Below are 21290 nucleotides of genomic sequence, written 5' to 3'. Positions count from 1 at the left end.
CTAATTGTTGAATCTCTGAGGTCAGAATTCTAAAATCAGAAAGTTGTCCTCCATAATTTAATCCACAGCCAAACATGACATCCAAGAACACGAAGATTATTGAACTGCCTTAACCTTTTTTTTTTGAGACCAAGTTTTGCTTTTGTTGCCCAGGCTGGAGTGCAGTGACGTGATCTCGGCTCACTGCAACCTCTGCCTCCCTGGTTCAAGTGATTCTCCTGCCTCAGTCTCCTGAGTAGTTGGGATTACAGGCATGCGCCACCATGCCCAGCTAATTTTTTGTGTTTTTAGTGGAGACGGGGTTTCATCATGTTGGCCAGTCTGGTCTCGAATTCCTGACCTCAGCACCCACCTCAGCCTCCAAAAGTACAGGGATTACAGGCATGAGCCACTGTGCCCGGCCTGCCCTAATTTTTTTTTTTAATTGCCACTTAATTTGTTAACTAGCCAGCCTCTCTCATCTGCCTCCTCCTAGACTCTTGGAGTTGCTATAATGAGTTTCTCCTGGGGAATGTCACTGGGTCAATAGAAGTTCTCTCCTTGAACTGAAGTGGCTGCAGTTTTCTTTCTTCCAGTTAAATATTTAAGAAATTGTTCTCTGTTCTGGTCTGCCGGTGCTAGAGTTTCCAGATTTCCAGTGCTGCTGTGTGCTGAAATTAATTTTTTAATGTCTTCCTGCATTTTAATAGAATTTTGGGAGAGAGTGATGGCAACACATGGTCACAGCCATCTTTAACCAGAAGTCTTCCTCTATTCTTTTTTACAGCATTTATTTCTGGGTTGGTTATTACTATTTATGCCTGTAACTGAAGCAAACAAAATTTAACTGTAGCATTATGGACACTTTGTGCCCAGCAGCTTTAAAATACATGTTTGATGAAATAGTATTAATCACATAAAATACTAGGGATCTATACTTTAATTAGGAAACGTAATACTGGACCTGCCCATCTACTCCACATTTCGGGATTCAACATTGAAGAAAAGAATACTTTTTATGTAAGCTTATTACGGAGGATGAGACATGTTAAAAAGAACTATCCAATTCTTGTCTATTCTTTATTTTTGAACACGTTTTAAATTACTTCTATTAATTTCTTTTGTATTTTATGTTTTAAAATAAATTTTATTGTGTGTATTTAAGGCTACATCATGATGTTATAAGATACATATATAGTTAAATGGTGGCTACAGTGGAACATGTCAACACATTCATCATCTCACATAGTTACTCCTTCTTCCCACCACCTCTTCCCGTGGCAAGAGCAGCTATAATCTACTCATTAAGCAAAAATCTTGAATACAATACACTGTTATTAACTTTAGTCCTCCTGTTGTACATTAGATCTCTAGACTAGTTCATCCTATCTGTCTACTACTTATTTTGACCTAAATCTCCCTATTTCCTCCCCACCACCCTGACCCCAACCACAGTAACCACTGTGTTATTCTCTCTTTATAAGTGAGATTATGCAGTATTTTTCTTTCTGCGTCTGACACTACTTCAATGTCTTTCAGGTGCATCCATATTGAATCTCCTCTTTTCTAAGGCTGAATAATATTCCAGAATATGTGTGTGTGTGTGTGTGTGTGTGTGTGTGTGTGTGTACCACAGTATCTTTATCCATTCATTCTTTTTTGTATTTTAATAGAAAATTGTTATTTTTGAAAAAACTATAAAAGCTTATGGGACTGTTAGTCTTTTCAGAGATTTCAGTGCATGATCGTATTATTTTGTAGACAGCCACGTTGTCTAAGGCTGAAAAATAACAAGCCTTTCACATAAAACTGGTATTCATCATTTATTTTTCTAAAACACCATTATGGTAGGTCCAAAGCTAATTTTTCAAGTAAAGGAATAGATTATAAAGATAAAGAGGAAACATGCTAATATTCTCTTACTACAGCTTACTAGTTTGCAATATAATTGCATTAGAACAGAAAGTTCTCAAATATATATTTGTGAATATCAGTTGCAGTACTTAGAATCTTGTACTATGATCATGTGACAAATCTATTTTAGTTTTATTGCCATGACAATTAACCACTTAGGGATTTATTCTGTCTTGTAATTCTTTTTTGTATTTTGTCAGTGGATGAAAGTTGCTCAGCGTAAATCTAGAATTCAAACATCTGACTGAGAGAGTAAGTGTCATACTTTAAATTGGTCAGCATGTCAACGCCGACAAATCCTAGAGGGTTACAGATGATATCAATCACTTGCCACATTCATGACTAATTTAATATCCTCCTTGCCATGTTCTCTCATCAGTGTAACACGGCATGACCTGTTGGAGTTTCTGCCATTGTGTGACTGGGCTGGGGAGAAAACAATTTGCTCAGCCAAACCTATCTGGCTACCATCTGATTCAAGTTTTCTAATAACCTATTCCAGCTTGACTGAAGTTCATTTTATCATAGTCTATAAGAAAATTGTTTGATTAGCAAGTTAGAGGTAACATGAATTTAGTGCTTATTCTGGGTCAGGCGTGCTGTCCACCTACCTGTGTTATCTCGTTTAATGCTCACAATCCCCAAGAGGCAGGTGCTACTGTTTGAGGAAATATACAAGTGAGAAGGCTGAGGCCCAGGAAGATGAGTTACCTGACCAAGGCCACACAGTTGATAGGCAATTAAGTGAGGATTTGCATCTATGTGGAGTGAATCTAGAGTCTGTGCTTTGATAACCTCTTACTTAAAATACACACACACACACACACACACTTTTTGTTTAGAGTTTTAGGACCACATATTAACTATTTACATACAAATACAGTAAATGGCCCTAAATAACAAATGAATTGTGTTTTATTCATTAAATTAAGGATATGTGTACTCAAATATTTTATTTTATTATTGGGACCTGGGTAAGAGTTGCTGACCTGGGGATACATGTAATTTGAGTAACTGGGATTTTATTTATGTGGTTCTCAGTCACTTCATACTCTTGCTAGCATTCTTGGTACAGGAATGGCTTCCCTGGAATAGTCCTACTAACCACCAAGCTGCCTGAATCCTCTACTGATACATGAAGAGGCAGCTCCAGAGGTGTGGTTATCACAGGAGTGTGTCCTGTAGCCTCAGCATATGTGATAAGGGACAAAAAGTAAGATGCTCACTTTTGGACTTGAAAGAAGAGTACATTTCTATTAAAATATTTATAAGTCAAATATTTTCTTGGTTCACATTGACTTTTTCCTCCAATTACTCTGAATATATTGACTTTTAGAAGGCAGTGTTCATGCCTTCTAATTTGACTTTAAAAATATCTTTCCCTATCTGTTTAAACTCTCTGGTTGTCATCCTGCCTTTTGGACCTTAATCCCACCTGCAAGGTTTGGGACCATCACGTTTGCTCATCTGTTCCAACCCTGTACCCAGAGGCAGAAGCAGATTGATGAAGCCTGGAGCTTATATGATTATTGGGAAAGGGAATCTCTAATTTAAAAAGGCAAAATGAAAAATGCAAAATTGGGTCCTAACTGAATATTTACTTAAAGTGAGAAAAGAAATCGCAGTGCGTTGCAGATTTTTTTAAAGTTGGAAAATAGTACAAATGTTATGAAATCCAAATTTGTATATGTATAATATTTTTAATAATTAACTTATTGACAACTTGAAAATACCCTTTCCCCTACATTTTTTGGCTACATAATTGTTCATTATCTCCTCTCATAACAATTTGGTAATATAGTTTTTAATAAAGTGGAAAGCTAAGCCAGTCTTTGCCATAGTTGATCACAATATTGCTTTTGTTTAATGGCCCATAATTTTTGTCTTCAGTCTCTCTGTCTCTCTCTCTCTTCCTCTCTCTTGCTCTCTCTCTGTGTATATGTGTTTACAGATAAATTTAATAATTAGCAAAGAAGAAGATATACGTCACATATGTTCATATAAAGATCTGGCAATTTTACGGTTGCTTTATTGAACATTCCAAAATGTCTTTACAAGTGGCAGTTAAAATGGTATTTATTTTAGCTTTATCAAATGTGTTATTGCATCAAAAAGGGGGCGAATGTATGGTGCGTTTATACTTGGATGTGCAGCTTAATCAGGTATAATGCTGACGGGAGAAAACTTCTATTTGACCAGACATGTATGTAACTGAAACTTTCACATATAATGATACACATCTGATAGATGGAAACACTTTCTCCTGACTAGCTTCTGGCTTCTTACTTTTTGTCCCTTATCACATATGCTGATGCTACAGGACACACTCCTATGATAACCCCACCTCTGGGGCTGCATCTTCATGTCTCAGTAGAGGGTTCAGGCAGTTTGGTGGTTAGTAGGAGTACTCCAGGGAAGCCATTCCTATACCAAGGATGCTCACAAGAGTATGACATGACTGAGAACCACATAAATAAATCCCAGTAACCCAAACTATTAGATTGGTGCAAAAGTAATTGTGGGTTTTGCCATTAAAAGAAATGTCAAAAACCACAATTACTTTTGCACCAACCCAATATCTGTCTCCTCTTGTCAACATATCTTAGCCAGGTCCCAAAAATGTCATCAATGAGCAATGACCCTATGATAGAGCTAGAGGGGCAGAGGGCCATGGGTAGATATCCACCCTAAATTTGTGCACACCCTAGACCAAGCTCCAGGTGCCTGGAACCCAGAATTCCCTTCTTGAATGTTTTAGAGCATGTTTTCAGGGCTGCTGACCTGCCGGGTGAGTCCTCACAGTGTGGAACATGCTTACTTAGGCTTAAGTGATGGGCACGTGGAGTCAGGTATAGAAAGAAAAGAGGCAGAGGCCAACACCTGGGGGTTGATTTTTCCCACGCTGCCAGATTCCAGGAAGAACCTCCAAGGAGCCAGAGTATTCTCTGTTTGAACTTGGCCTTTTTTTTTTTTAATCAGTCATTATGAAGGCATAATTTGTAGAGATAGAAGATAGGATATATTTTATAGTCTGTTAGACTTCTATAAATTTCTAGAATGAACATGCAATACCTTTGCTATCAGAACTAATCATGAAAAGTTAACAAATATTAAAACAAGCAAATAAAATCTTAAAACCTAATCTGGACATTCAGTTTAAAAACTCAGGTGTGTTGAGAAAGCATACAGGACTCATGTTTGCTTAAAAATCATTGAGCTCCGGCAAGAAGTTTTGAAGGCACTTTGGTGCAAACAGCCAGGATTCCCAGGGTCCCCAAGCCTATGGGACAGAGAAGGCACAACAAATGCTGTCCCAGCTTCTAGAGGAGCCCAGTAAAACAGAACATCTACTATGGGGCTTGAGCAAATAGAAGTGCACCTCACTGCTCACAATGGTAGGTGCTTAGTCAGCAGGACAAAGACTAACAAGCAACACACCCTAGTACCACCCTGAAGAACAGAGCAAACCATAAAGATCTCACAGAGGAAGGCCTCCCTTGGCTGGCTAGGTTGAACACTCAATGGGCTTATGATCACATAGCCAGAATCTGTAATATTAGTGCAAAAACACCATTCTTGGACGAAGGAAAATTACTCCAAGAGTGGAATAGTGACACTAAGCAGAATGGTGAGTTTTTGTTACACAGCTGTTTAAAACTCGATGCACTGTTATCTGTGTTATATAACACTTTGAGAATGATATAAATTGGACACGTTATTAAGAATATAATCATGTAAACATGTAGGTACCTTCTCATTACTCTTCAACTGTTGTCAAGCAACTGCCACCAGTTCCATCTTACTGTAACCCTGATTCAGTGTCCAACATAGACCTGGACAGAAAGAGTTGGAAGTCTACAGCTTTAAATTCTGAGATGTTGTCTTGAATATCTGGGTTTTAGGACAACTCAGGTGAGCAATCATTACAAATGATGGAAAAGTTGACCTTTGTTCTTCTCTCTCTCGTTTGCCATGTAGTGCTCTATATGCAACCGCACAGTCCCCCATCTCTCTGTTTACAGAAGGACTGGGCTTGATGTTTTTTTCAGCTTTCAGAATCACATGGTTTTCTGCCCCACATTGCTTAGGACAAGCTGGAAGGGAGAGATCAGAGCCCCACCAGGGCTCCTCAGTGTGATTCCCTCGTAATGATCCTTTTCCAATCAGAAGGGAGTAATTTTCCTCCGCCTCATTATTTTCCTGCCTAGCTTTCTGCCCTTTGAAGCTGAGTTTTCCCTTCCATTAACAAATAACTAGGAAAGTGTACTTACTAGAACTTCTTACTAATCTCCTTGTAGTTTTATAGCTCAATCTCTGACCAACCTTTTGACGCAAGTGATTTCTTAAAGGGGCAATGCCTGCTATTTTCTCAACTTCTTAAAAGACATTCAAAGAGATCCTACTTCCTTCTAGGATTCTCTGTAGAAACTGACACATACAAAATATAACAATGTTTAACCCTTGCGGTGGAGTGCCTTTTAATACTGACTATATGTCAGACTCCATATGGTAGCCTGGATACTTGACATTCAGCGACCAAATAAGAAATTAGCATTTCAAACTGATACGAGACACAAATCAAACTCATTCTCATCATCTTTGACAGGGATAGCACTTGGTAAACCCATAGGATACTTTCTGGATATAATGTAAACAGATTTGGTTAAACATTTATTGAGCACCTGCTATGTGCAGAATACTGTGTTGAATGCGGTATCAAATGCTATGTGAATCAACAATATGACCAGGATTTACAGTTTGATAGAAAGCATATGGCCTTACACAGACATTTATAGAGGGTTCATATAGAAGGTTCACAAAGTGAATAAATACAATATGATAAGATGATGGAGTAAATACCCCAGGAATCGAGAGGGAGATGGGCAATGCATGTTTGTATTGCGGAGGACAAAAGGGAATCCATGATGCAGATTGTCTTTTTCTCTAAGATTCTCTTAACCAGTATCTTACCTCGACTCCTATACTAAGTCACCCAATCTATTCATGACCCTCCTCAGGTCTCTTGCCAGAATATACCTTTTACCATGGTCTGGAGTCTATATTTAAATGGATAGATTTATGATGTTTGTAAGCATCTTATGTATTTAGATTTGTAGTAAAACTTTCAAGGAAATATAACTAATCCTTAAAAGTCATAAAACAGATACTACGGTCCACTGTTTCCAGGAAATATGCAAGTCAGATTAGTCATCTCATTCTTTTTTTTGAGACAGAGTCTCGCTCTGTCACCCAGACTGGAGTGCAGTGGCGCGATCTCAGCTCACTGCAACCTCCACCTCCCGGGTTCAAACGAGTCTCCTGCCTCAGCCTCCTGAGTAGCTGGGGTTACAGGCACACACCACTACGCCCGGCTAATTTTTTTTATTTTTATTTTTAGTAGAGACAGGGTTTCACTGTGTTGGTCAGGCTGGTCTCGAACTCCTGGCCTTGTGATCTGCCCACCTCGCCCTCCCGAAGTGCTGGGATTATAGGCGTCAGTTGCTGTCCTGGCCTAGTCTCATTCTTAAAGCAAGGTTTTGCATTACTTTATTAAAATAACTAAACTTCAACATTAACCAGGTCTTTTCGAGCAATGCTGTGACAGAACTATGGGACTGGATGTTGAAAGACTTGGATCTAATTTAAATTCTGCCACTTGCTAACAGTGTGAATTTGGATGTCACCTTACTTCTTTCAAACTTCTCTGCTTTTTCACAATCGGAGACAGGCAATTACATTTATTTGCCACAATATGTCAAAAGAGTTGTTGTGATAATTCTTGAAAAGTAACATTTAAAAGTATCATTCAGAAGGAACATATCATTAACAAGCTTTGAAATAAACTCCTGGGTATAATTCAGTTCCTTTTTCACTAGTCCCTAACAGTTACCTCATTTTCTTCACAGATCTTTATAGAATGTTTCTTTTCTAATTGCTCCACTTCTTTTTTTGTTTTGTTTTGTTTTAGCTTAAGATCAAAATACAAAAGAGTTCTGCAGAAATGTGTACCTTTATGTCAGTTTGAGAATAAGAACTCTGGGGTTTCTTCTCTCATCTAGCCTTGCTTCCATTTCTAATGAGAACATCATTGTTTGGTACAAATCAGAGCAAAGATTTATTGCCTTTTTATATGCTTAGCTCCTCTTCTCTTTTCCTACTTATCCACTGCCCCTCCTATATAGGAGAGAAACAAAAGTGTGCAACTGCCAAATATAAAGTTGAGAAGCTAAATCACTGCCACTATTTTATTTTCTGAATCAGAGGTTTCTCTTGTCAGTTTAAGTTTTGAAAGTGACAGCAGAAAAGAATCTGTCAGGATATATAGAGTGAAACGTAGTAATGTCATCACAGACTTCATCATGATTGACAGAGAGATGAAGGACAAATTCCAGAATAAAGGTGATTTGAGTTGTCTAGTCCATTCAACCAGCCTTCACGGTGGAAACGGCCAAGGAGAAAAGAAGTCTCCATTACAAAACACACTGAGAGACTCAAGGATGCAATTCAGCGGACATAAGTTCCCCAGAAAATGAAACAGTAAAGGAAAACACAGGTGAGAGACATTCCCTATCTTTGAGGCCTGAGATATGAAGTGTAATTATCTGTTTATTGCTCTTCTGGAATTATGTAAGTTGTGTGTATCTCATTTATTATAAAACTTGAATTTCTTGTAAATGGAGGCATGAAATCTGGTTATGAAAAAAATGACACCATACTGTTTGTGAGGGCTTAAGCTCTGAACAATTCTTTTATCCCAACCTTCTTAAATAAATCAAACAGGAGTGTGTGTGTGTGTGTGTGTGTGTGTGTGTGTCCTCCTCCTCCTACATCTTTTTAGGAAAAATAGTGAAAACAAGAAGGAAGTTGGGAACCAGAAAAAATAGAAGAGTCTTGGCTAGTATTTAAGATTGAATGCTTTGGGCTTTTCTCCATCACTAAATCTCTATTTAATAGTATGGCTATAGATTTAAAAATATATTCTTGCTTTATACAATAAAAATGAGACATAAACCGAAACTTTAACAGTTTGAAAGTACATGCTTCACATTTCAGTTAGGTCAAGTGCCCTCTAACTAGACATGCTGGGCTATTCTGTAAATGATTCAATGGAGTGACCAGAAACCTAAAATTGAAGCCATATGGAAACTTACTGTGCATATTAAATTGTGTCTAGCAGTGTTAACAGCATCTTGATTTGTGGCTGCAAGTAATAAATGAATTATATTAATTTTGTAGCTGCAAGCTAATTTCTCCAGAATTACTTTTTAATAACCAGAATCATGTTCGCTGGTAAGATTTAAATACATTTAGGAACAAATTTGTAGACTTTTAAGCAATGCTAGATTATCATTTTGAAAGCTTAAGAGTTCATTTACTATTTCTCCTAACACAAAATTTTTGGAGAGAAAACTCTTTTGCTCAGACTGGATAACTTAGCTGATAAACAATATGTGTGTTAATACCTAGAAACAGTCACTATTCTAGTACAACCAGGTGGGAGCTGAATTGTTGCAAGAATTTTTCCCCCTATTTTATAGGTGATTTGTCTTTATCATATAACATCATTTTTTTCTCCCTTGCTGGGTTGAAACTCAACATGCTTTCATGTCACCTTAAAACTTGGAACATTATGGTTGGTTTTCTTAAGTGAGGCTTTTTAGTTTAGAGTTGAAGAGTGTAAGATCTGGAGGTCGACTCCCTTGGATGGAATTTTTAACTCACTGCTTATTAACTATATAGTCTTGGGCAAGTTTTTGTGTCTCAGTTTCCTGATGTGGCTTGTAATAGTATGTACCCCCCATGCTGTTAGGAGGATTAAGGAAAATGTACACATGAGGTGCTTAGATGGGGCCTGCCTTGAAGAAGCCTTGTTAAATGTGAACTACTGTAATTCTCTGGGGAACGGAGGTGCATGGAGAGACTGTGAGGTTGCTGGTCACACAGACCTGGGTTGGATCCTAGATCCACTGTTGATTGGCTCTATGAGCTTGGGCAAGTTGCTTCATTGTTCTGAATCTCAATCTTTGTCTGTAAAATGGAATTGCCATACCATATCCCTCTCCCTGCACTGTCCAGAGGACTACATGAGATGAAGTGTGAAGTCAACATAATGATGCTCATGGAATAGTTTTAAAAATACCAATTAATGTTCCTTTCTTTCCGTGGGAAGTAGCCTTTTCTCTATTATTTGGGGGGGAGAGGGTTGGGAGGGTCTCAACTAAGTCAGGTGGCCTATTTCCCTCATCTTCTTAGGCTCCATATCAAAGGGGGATCTCTGACAATATGGGACAGTGGTATGAAAAATCTGCATTCACAAATAATATAGTGTTTATATATGACCGTTAACATATATTGCAATTTGGTTTTGGCTACACATTTTTCTTCTTAATTCTATTTGATTTGGGATAATACTAAAATTAGTTGGCCTTCCCAGAATAAACACAGACTGGCAATGAAGGAGGTCATAGCAAAAGAGAAATCAGCTCATACTTTCAAAATGTTGCTGTGGGTGATCTGCATGCAGAAGAATTACAATTGTATTACCAAAAATGCTCAGCTCCTTCGCAGATAATCACAATAATAATTTCTTATAGAGCACTGACTATGTGACAGAATGCTTTACATACATTGTTAATTTAATCTCCCCCCAAATGCTATCAATAAATATGTTATGGATCTCGCAAATGCAAATAAGGATACTGATCATTAGAGAGGTTGAAAAAAAATCTCTCCATTCACTTTCTAAATATGTCATTCAACTCAGCTAATAGAATGGTTTTGAGTTAGGTCACTAACTTTTTCTTGTTACCATATATGATTCTATGACACAAAACTATACAACAAAGAAGTTTTGAAAACTTCACAGCAATATTGTTTCACAAATCTTGTAATTAAAATTGTGTTTTGCATTTGTCTGTGTGGTCTTTAATCATAGCCAAAAAATTAAAAACCTGGTATTGTCACTTACAGTACTGCTTCTGCAGTCATTCTGGGAGAATTCTGGAATAAATAACTCCAAATACAGAGAGCTTCTCCTCCAGAATGTTTAATACAGACAAGGAGCTGTAATCAGAACACTAAGTATTAAAACTCTGGTCTTGCTTCTCTTTTCTTTTCAGGCCCTGCACTGATTTTGAGCCCATCCATGACCCTAAGTCCACAACTGCAGCTCAGACCTCTCTTCAACTTCGGACATAGAGAGCTGCCATTCAACTGCCTAGTACATAATTCAATCAGGACATTCCACAAGAGACTTAGTCTCAACAAGTTCAAAACTGAGGGTCTCATCACTGTCCCACCCCAGCCTGCCCGATCTAGGTCACACAGGACTTTCCACAAGGGACTTAGTCTTAACAAGTTCAAAACTGAGGGTCTCATCACCATCCCACCCCAACCTGCCCGATCTAGGTCACACATGTGTGTGTTCTCCCTCTCCTCTCTTCCTCAGTTTCCAGATTCAGGCAGTGCATACTCTCGCCTCTCTCTATTAATCACCCCTGAAGCCTCTCCTCTCCTTTCTAACTCACTGCCATCTTTCACTGGAGCTATTTCCAACTGGTTCCCTGGTTCAGGTTGCAGCTCTCACTTTGCTACCATAGCGCAGCAATCCTTCTAAAATGTAAGTCTGCTGATGCATTCCTCTGTGGAGGATCCCTCAGCTGACTCGTCTGCAGACCTACAAGGCTCTCAATGATGTTGCCTTGGCCAGCTTCTCCAGGCTCACTTTAGGCAAATCCCTGCTACTCCAAACACCCAAGTCAAACAGAACTTGCAATTCTTGAAAGCGATTTGTACCTCCCCCTTCCTAGGAGAACATTTCTACCTGAAACCTCCTTCTCTTAGAGTCTCAGAGGGAGCTCTCAATAAGCAGCAACCCCTTTCTCTTTGAATCTGATTGCTTAGAACCATTGTGGAAGACAGTGTGGCGATTCCTCAGGGATCTAGAACCAGAAATACCATTTGACCCAGCCATCCCATTACTGGGTGTATACCCAAAGGATTATAAATCGTGCTGCTATAAAGACACATGCACACGTATGTTTATTGCAGCACTATTCACAATAGCAAAGACTTGGAACCAACCTAAATGTCCAACAATGATAGACTGGATTAAGAAAATGTGGCACATATACACCATGGAATACTATGCAGCCATAAAAAAGGATGAGTTAATGTCCTTTGTAGGGACATGGATGAAGCTGGAAACCATCGTTCTGAGCAAATTATTGCAAGGACAAAAAACTAAACACTGCATGTTCTCACTCATAGATGGGAGTTGAACAATGAGAACACTAGAACACAGAGTAGGGAACATCACACACTGGGGCCTGTTGTGGCATTGGGGGAGGGGGTAGGGGGAGGGATAGCATTAGGAGATATACCTAATATAAATGATGAGTTAATGGGTGCAGCACACAGACATGGCACATGCATACATATGTAACAAACCTGAACGTTGTGCACATGTACCCTAGAACTTAAAGTATAATAATAAAAAAAAAGAAATAAGAAATAAGGCAAACGGAAGCCAAAGATCAACTTTATAACTGATAAAGTGGAGGTCAGAGAATGTCTCTTGGAGCATGAGCTACATGCACTTGCCAACTCAACCCTGGAATTGGACAGACTATTTCGAATAATCACAGAAGACCCTGAACCACTGCAGGCCTCCCATGGTTCCTTAACTTGGGCTGGCTGGCAAGAAGGAGGAGCTGAGCCAAGCATGCCCAATTTTCCTTCCGAATAGCTTCCAATCAGACGAAGGCATTCTGTCCCTAGAGAGAAGGGTACATACAGGAGGTACTGGGAGGCTGGCAGTGTCACACTTCCATCTGGAAAGAAATAACAGGAGAAATAATCTGGAAATGAAGTTCCCACACTGGCCCACCTGAGAAATATCTCTGACCTCTGACCCACATGGTTCTGGTCAAGTACCTGTTCCTCCAGGAAGCTCCTCTGCTGGCCCCTCTATGGCTCTGCCCAAGCTGGGCAGACAATGCCCCCATCTGTGTCTCCTCCATTAAAGCTTTTGATTTACTTATTTATATTTATAATTTATATATCTGTCTCTCATCTTGTACTCCTTTTTCTTGGAGAGTAGAAGTTGTGTCTTTTACATTTTTATATCCTCCACACCTAGTGTGGTGTCTGATAAACTGTAGTTTAGTAATAGGTATTTGTTGGACAAACGGGTAGTCTTTGGGCCTTGATTATTCAGGCTTCAAGAGAGCGGGGACTACATCTACCCTGTTCACCACTGAGTCTACCTTCTTCCCGCACATTGCGTAGCACTTGGTGTGGGATGTCCTGAACAGTGATGACTGGGTGAAAGGACGCATAGACATCCTCACTACACTAGAAACCCCACAAACACAGGGAGCTTGTCATTTCCTTCTCCTTCATTGCATTCTTATTGCCCAGAGCTGTGGAGGATTCATTAGGATATGGACTCGATAAAGAATTGTTCAGTGAATGAACAGCTCTTATTGAATCCTCCAGTTTCCTTCCCTTGTTCAGACAGAAAATGTGAAGGCTAAGACCTATTGTTTTGAGGTTTAGTTGAAGACATACAGCAATTGCCAAAGTATTGCCCTTGTGTTTTGTAAGGAAAGCTGACAGCGTTTCCACCCCTCTTTTCATGACCATTGAGTCACCAGCTAATGGAAAGACATGGCTATAGAACCCTGAAATAGCCAAATGGGAGAGTGAAAATTTTTTTCCCCACAGTTCAAGTTCCTGGAAAGTGTTGGCCAGTCTGCATTCCTGTCTAGATCCTCGTAGCTATGATGTGGGACCCCCCCACTCCTTGCATGGTCATCCTATAGAGACTGAAGCATCTTAATTTGCAATTCTCCAGATGTAGTAGAGAATAACATTTTAAAAATTAATTGGAGGATATCTTTTTTATTCTCCAAATCTGTGAGAGGATCTTGTAGAACATGCACACAATTTTTCCATTATAACAAGCACACAACCCTAATTGTTATTATGTGGCACTGCCGTTGAGACACTGCTGTGAGGTTGGCTGCATTCAGTGTTCCCAGGGCTACTGCAAGTCGGGATTCCTCCTTCACAAATGAGGAGTGACAGTCCCAGCTCTCAATCCACTAGGATGTCCCCTTTTATCTCAAGTTGTGTCTCACACACAAACACTTAAAAATCTCATGACTAACATACTTCACTTACATTTTGAAAATAAATTATAGAATGTTCAGTAAGGGAAATTTGAGTGTAGGTATATTTCAAAATTGAACAGGGAAGAATGCCAAAATGTTTGGGGATCATTGCTTTCTGATAACAGATCCCAGGGTCTTCAATATGCATGCACAACTTTTTGACTAGAGCACTAACTACTCAGAGGTGGGAAAGAAAAGCTGCCATTGTATCTAGGCAGATCATACACCTGTGATATTACTTCACTGCTGCCCCACAAAGGCTAGGGTGGCTCATGTTCTGACTTCACTCTTTCTTTCTCATTGTCACAAATTCAAATGGGCACCTGGAATTCCTCCTCCTCTTGTTCTATCCCATCATCTGCATCCAATTTTCTGTATCCAACTGTCTTGCTAAGAGCTGAAAGGCTGAAATATTTGGCCTAAGGTATGGCAGCTTTCCTTTCACTAGCCTTTATCTGTCACTTCCAAGACCGTGTTTACTGTTTAATGATGTGGAATACGTCTGCTGATGGCATTCCAAGAATGTATGTAAGCCATGTAATGAAGTGGCCCAGTGATCAGTAGGTGGAGGTGGAGCCTGAGAACTGGTACTCCAGAAACAATCCCTGGGTGACTCAATGCCCAGCCATGCTTGGGGATCCTGACCTAGTGAATCCAGGATTTGATTGGATTCTTGCAGACAACACTGATAGGTACTTCAAGACATTTTTTTCTTGTTGTTCTTGCTTTATACTTCAATGTAAGGTCTTTGAACTTACTGGGCTCCTCGTCTCCTTCCTAACGTTAAACGGATCCCAGTTCTTTATCATCTTTTCCTTACAGCTCTTTTTTTTTTTTTAATACTTTAAGTTCTGGGATATATGTGCAGAACGTGCAGGTTTGTTACATAGGCATACACGTGCCATGGTGGTTTCCCGCACCCATCAACCCATCATCTACATTAGGTATTTCTCCTAATGATATCCCTCCCCCAGCCCCTCACCCCATGACAGGCCCCAGTGTGATATGTTCCCCTCCCTGTGTCCATGTGTTCTCATTATTCAACTCCCATTTACAAGTGAGAACATGCAGTATTTGGTTTTATGTTCTTGTGTTAGTTTGCTGAGAATGATGGTTTCCAGCTTCATCCATGTCCCTGCAAAGGACATGAACTCATCCTTTTTTAAGGCTGCATAGTATTCCATGGTGTGTATATGCCACATTTTCTTTATCCACTCTATCATTGAGGGGCATTTGGGTTGGTTCCAAGTATTTGCTATTGTGAACAGTGCTGCAATAAACATACATGTGCATGTGTCTGTATAGTAGAATGATTTACAATCCTTTGGGTATATACCCAGTAATGGGATTACTGGGTCAAATGGTATTTCTGGTTCTAGATCCTTGAGGAATTGCCACACTGTCTTTCACAATGGCTGAACTAATTTACACCCCCACCAACAGTGTAAAAGTGTTCCTATTTCTCCACACCCTCTCCAGCATCTGTTGTTTCCTGGCTTTTTAATGATCGCCATTCTAACTGGTGTGAGATGGTATCTCATTGTGATTTTTATTTGCATTTCTTTGATGACCACTGATGATGAGCTTTTTTTCATATGTTTGTTGGCCCCATAAACGTCTTCTTTTGAGAAGTGTCTGTTCCTATCCTTCAGCCACTTTTTGATGGGGTTTTTTTTTCTTGTAAATTTATTGAAGTTCTTTGTAGATTCTGGATATTAGCCCTTTGTTAGATGGATACATTGCAAAAAATTTCTCCCATTCTGTAGGTTGCCTGTTCACTCTGATGGTAGTTTCTTTTGCTGTGCAGAAGCTCTTTAGTTTAATTAGATCCTATTTGTCAATTTTGGCTTTTGTTGCCATTGCTTTTGGTGTTTTAGTCATGAAGTCTTTGTCCATGCACATTTCTTGAATGGTATTGCCTAGGTTTCCTTCTAGGGTTTTTATGGTTTTAGGTCTTACATTGAAGTCTTTAATCCATCTTGAGTTAATTTTTGTCTAAGGTGTAAGGAAGGGGCCCAGTTTCAGTTTCCTGCATATGGCCAGTCAGTTTACCCAACACCATTTATTAAATACGGAATCCTTTCCCCATTTCTTGTTTTTGTCAGGTTTGTCAAATATCAGATGGTTGTAGATGTGTGGCGTTATTTCTGAGATCTCTGTTCTGTTCTGTTGGTCTATATATCTGTTTTAGTACCAGTACCATGCTGTTTTGGTACCCTGTACCCTGTACCCTGTAGTACCCTGGTAGTATAGTTTAAAGTCAGGTAGCATGATGCCTCTAGCTTTGTTCTTTTCATTTAGGATTGCCTTGGCTGTACGGGCTCTTTTTTTGGTTCCATTTGAAATTTAAAGTTGTTTTTTCTAATTCTGTGCAGAACGTCAATGGTAGCTTGATGGGGATAGCATTGAATCTATACATAACTTTGGGCAGTATGGCCATTTTCATGATATTGATTCTTCCTATCCATGAGCATGGAATGTTTTTCCATTTGTTTGTGTCCTCTCTTATTTCCTTGAACAATGTTTGTTGTTCTCCTTGAAGAGGTCCTTCACATCCCTTGTAAGTTGTATTCCTAGGTATTTTATTCTCTTTGTAGCAATTGTGAATGGGAGTGCACTCATGATTTGGCTCTCTGTCTATTATTCGTGTATAGGAACGCTTGTGATTTTCGCACGTTGATTTTGTATCCTGAGACTTTACTGAAGTTCCTTATCAGCTTAAGGAGATTTTGGACTGAGACCACTGCTTAGAGGTCTTATATACAGTACTGCCTTTTCCAAACTCTGGTAAGAAACAAGAACTAAGCTTCCTGACTTGGCATCTTAGTGGTTCTTGCTACGTTGCAAAAGTCATCCCTGGAAACTAGCAGGTGATTCTGTAGGGGATTCTTCCAGGAATTCTCCCCTTTTTGGTGTGATAGGATTTGCCATGATATAATACAGTTCAGAAGTTGGGGTTCAGGCATTGCAGAGCCTGAATTCTCTGATCTTCTCACACATTTGTGCTACCACAGATATCTTCCAGATTAGTGGCTTTCCAACTTTTTTGACATTTGACATCATACCGTGTGTGTGTGTGTGTGAGTGTGTATGTGTCTAAAGCAAAGTTTTAGACGAACTTTGCTTTTACTATGTGTAAGAGACTCTGTTTTCTATTGTATTAAAAAATATATTGATAATATCCACTAGACCAAATTTGTATCACAACATGCTACTGGGATTGAACCTTCACTTTGAAAAACATTGTTGCTTACGTTGTTCAGATTTAGCAGGGGTTAATGTGCATACCACATTAGTAACAGAAATAGTAGTCAGTCTCATCGATGATGTGCTTACTTTGAATCATGATGCGAGCTAAGTATGTTTTCTATATGATTGCATTCAACCTTCACCAAATTCATATGACATAATTGTCATTATTCTTACTTGAAAGGTAAAAAATCTGAACCTTCTGATGGTTGCTCAGTGTCAATTGTTGTTGGATGTGAAGGTTCACGCTGCTTTGTCTTTCAATTGGGTTTATTCTCTAATTAAAACAGAGCTGTATCCCTAAGTACAATCTATGAATCAAGAATTTAATGAGTGCAGGCACTGTAGGGACACAAAAAGGATTGAACATTGATGTTGCTTTCAAGGAGCGTACAAGCTAGTGATCTCTATAAGCTAAATAGCAATACATGTTCTAAATAAGATTTTTAAATGTCATGTAATTTAGGCACCGAAAATCTAGTTGACAATTGTGTGGTTGAAACAACAGGGCTGTGGTTTCAGAGTAACATGATGCCATTGTAGGCTGGAGGGATCTGGGCAGCTTCATGTAGGAGGTGACCTTGAAGCACATGGGATTTTGAGAAGTTGAAGGAGAGAAAAGCGACCATCTCTAACAGGTGGTGCACTGCAAGACATGAAGGCAGACAGATGTGCAGTAAACAGGTTCAACCTTACAGGTGTGGTTCCTGTAGAACAGAGGCCATCAAACCTCTCTCCTCAAACCCTGCTGGAGAACTGTGGTTATTTGAACCTTTTTTACTAGTGACTTCATGACTGGTATGCCTGGAACACCTGTCAGTGAGATCCCTGTAAAGATGGTGTTAAAGATGGTCAGTGAGATTACTAAGATTCCTGGTATTTCTCAAATTATGGATGACTTAACATCAAAGTCCCCAGGAGCTACTGAGTGGGAGTAATAAAATTCTTGTTCTATTTTTTTTAAAAAAGAGCTGGGTGTGGTGGCTCATGCCTGTAATCCCAGCACTTTGGGAGGCCGAGGTAGAATGGATTGCTTGAGCCCAGGAGTTCGAGACCAACCTGGACAACATAATGAGACCTCATCTTTAGGGAAAAAATAAAAAATTGATTGGGAGGATCACTGCAATGAGCCATAATTGCACCACTGCACTCCTGCCTGGGTGACAGAGTCAGACCCTCTCTCAACAAAAGAAAAGAAAAAGAAAAAATGATCATAAGATTTCTCCTCAGAGACACTTCTAGAGCTAGGGCAGGTAAGATAGGAGGTCTTGGTTCCTGGCCCTCCACACCTGTGTTCACCAGGAGCCGAAACGTTTCCATGTGTAGACTGACTCCTAAGATATCCTTTGAATAAAGCATACATACTGCTGCTTAAGAAAAAAAAAAAGTTGGCTGGGTGAGGTGGCTCACATCTGTAATCCCAGCACTTTGGGAAGCTGAGGTGGGCGGATCATGAGGTCGAGAGATTGAGACCATCCTGGCCAACATGGTGAAACCCTGTTTCTACTAAAAATACAAAAATTAGCCAGGAGTGGTGACACGCACCTGTAGTCCCCACTACTCAGGAAGCTGAGGCAGGAGACTCACTTGAACCCAGGAGGCAGAGGTTGCAGTGAACTGAGATCACGCCACTGCACTTCAGCCTGGCGACAGAGCAAGACTTTGTCAAAAAAAAAAAAAAAAAAAAAAAAGTTCGTGGAAACCATTTATCATTGATATAATGAAATGAGATTTTGGGTTAGAAAAGTGGGCTGGGGATCCCTATACAGGCCTTCAGTGCCAGCTAAGGGGCTGTGAAATGTTGAGAGTGAAAGTATGAGAAGCCAGCTTTGGCCAGCTACGTCCATTATCTCTGTACCTATAGACAGTGGAATGACTTTGGCAATTCTCAGTTTCTGGTGAAATAAAGATCATGGGAAGTGTTACTTCGTGACTATGTTCTTAGGACTAAATAAGGTGAATATGTGAAAAGGACTTTATAAATTCTGAAGTGTTACATATAATGTCAATAGTTGTCTATAGTTTTAATAGAGAGGATTTAGATAAATAAAAATTAAAATGCATTTTATCACTTATTGGATAGACAATGAGAACCATGAAAGGTGTTTCTCTAAGGGACTGGTGTGTTGCAGTATTTTAGGAAGATTAATTTGGCATTGGGGAGTGGGCTGGTTGTAGGGAAGGTGGTGCAGGGGACATTAGTTGGAGACCAGGATATTTGTCCAGGTGTGAAGTGAGAAGAAGAAATCAACAGAACCTGGAGACTAACTTGAAAGGGGACAGTAAGAAAGAGAAGGAAATAGGAGAAATATTTAATATCACTGTTTTTGCAAGGTTCTTGTCGTATTCCCAATCTCATTTAATCAAAGAAGGCTCAGTGAGTTTACTCACAAGAAGCTACAGGAATGTTCTGGAAGGGGCTGGCAGGAGAGGCAGTGTTTTGGACAGGGCTTCATTCTAGACACAGAGAGTTTTAAGACTGAGTGGGATATCCAAGTGAAGATATTTGGTGGGCTGCAGCACAGCTCGAGAAGTCCTCATGTAGATGGGACAGGAGATGGGAAGTGGGATCATTGATGTAGTGGAGAGAGGTGCAGAGGCCTAAGCGCTGGTGAAGAGTTGAAGAAGAGTGAACAAGGGTGAGGAGAGCTGCAATAGCTTGAGAGGGCTGGGGCAGCTAGAAAGCAAAGAGAGTAAGAATTGAAGAAGAGTCATTGGACTTAAGTAACTTGTTTTACTTCTTATGATCTTTATTTGACTGGAAATTGAGAATGGGCAGTTGCGTCACTTGTCCAAGGGCACCGGCTAATGTGCATCCATGGACAAAGCTGGGTCCTCGAACTTACAGCCTGCAGTGATCTTCCATAGCTGCTTAGTTGGCACTCAGGGCCTTCTGTCATGAGATTTCCAGCCCACTTTTTCAATCTGATATCCTGGTTCTCTTTACTAATGGTTTTCAACACCTTAAAAAAAAAAAAAAGCACCCACCAGTATTCTTTGTCCAAATGATATCATAGAAGTTAGAGTAAATATTACAATATTCAGTCTCAACTGGGTGATACCATAGAAGAAGATCAAAGAGGAGATCAAAGAGAGAAGGCACTGAAGAAGTTGAGGTATTCTGTGTCAGGTATTTATTGAGAAATTTGGGAAAGAAAAAGAATGAGAGGTTAATTGGGGCTTTAAAATGAACAAAGATGTTTGATTGTTGTTTTATTTTGGTTCTCCAATTTGGGTCTCCAATTAGCTCCATCTTTGCCTTGGTTAGAGAATCATGTGGTATACTCTAGCATGAGAGGACAGATTGTAGAGCCTCTCTTCCTATGTCCCTGGTATAGAGCTGCTCAAGAGAAGAACTTGAACTTTCTCCTAATTTGGATTTTCATTGAGTACCTGATGAAGAAATAGGACCCCTGTGGAAGAGGGAAGTTATCCCGTAAATAGGGAAGGTATCAGAATACATGAGGACATTCAGAAACAGGCCTGACGGGAGCCATGTTGCAATTGCTTTGAGTATCGAATGATGCTACACTTGAACCTACCCTGACCCAGCACCCGGGAGTGGCTGAGTGCCCTGGAACCAAGAGGGCTGGGTGGTTAAAGCAAGAGAACTTTACCAGCAGGAGCTTGGGCACTCTGCCTGCTCTTTAAAATAAGAACATGCTTTTCCTTATTGGTCAGAGAACCAGAGATAGGTGTTGAGAGCCAGACAGAGCAGTTTCAAAGGGAGGTACAAATGCCCAAAAGATGATTGAGGTTAAAGGTGGGTCAGTGCCGTCAGGTGAGCTGCTGAACTAGAACACCAGCCACAGAATGTTTCACTGGAGGTGGCATCAACAGGGGCAATCTGGGCATGGAGAATATGACCGAGAAAAGGCACAGGTAGAAATAGGGATGGGAGATGAAAGCAGGTTCCTTCATGCCTTCAAAACACAGACAGCGAGAGGCCTGAGGTCATGCATTTTACAGGTG

This window comes from Pongo abelii, chromosome 6 (genome assembly GCF_028885655.2).
Source record: "Pongo abelii isolate AG06213 chromosome 6, NHGRI_mPonAbe1-v2.0_pri, whole genome shotgun sequence".
Lineage (NCBI taxonomy): Eukaryota > Metazoa > Chordata > Mammalia > Primates > Hominidae > Pongo > Pongo abelii.
This window is presented reverse-complemented; position numbering follows the sequence as displayed.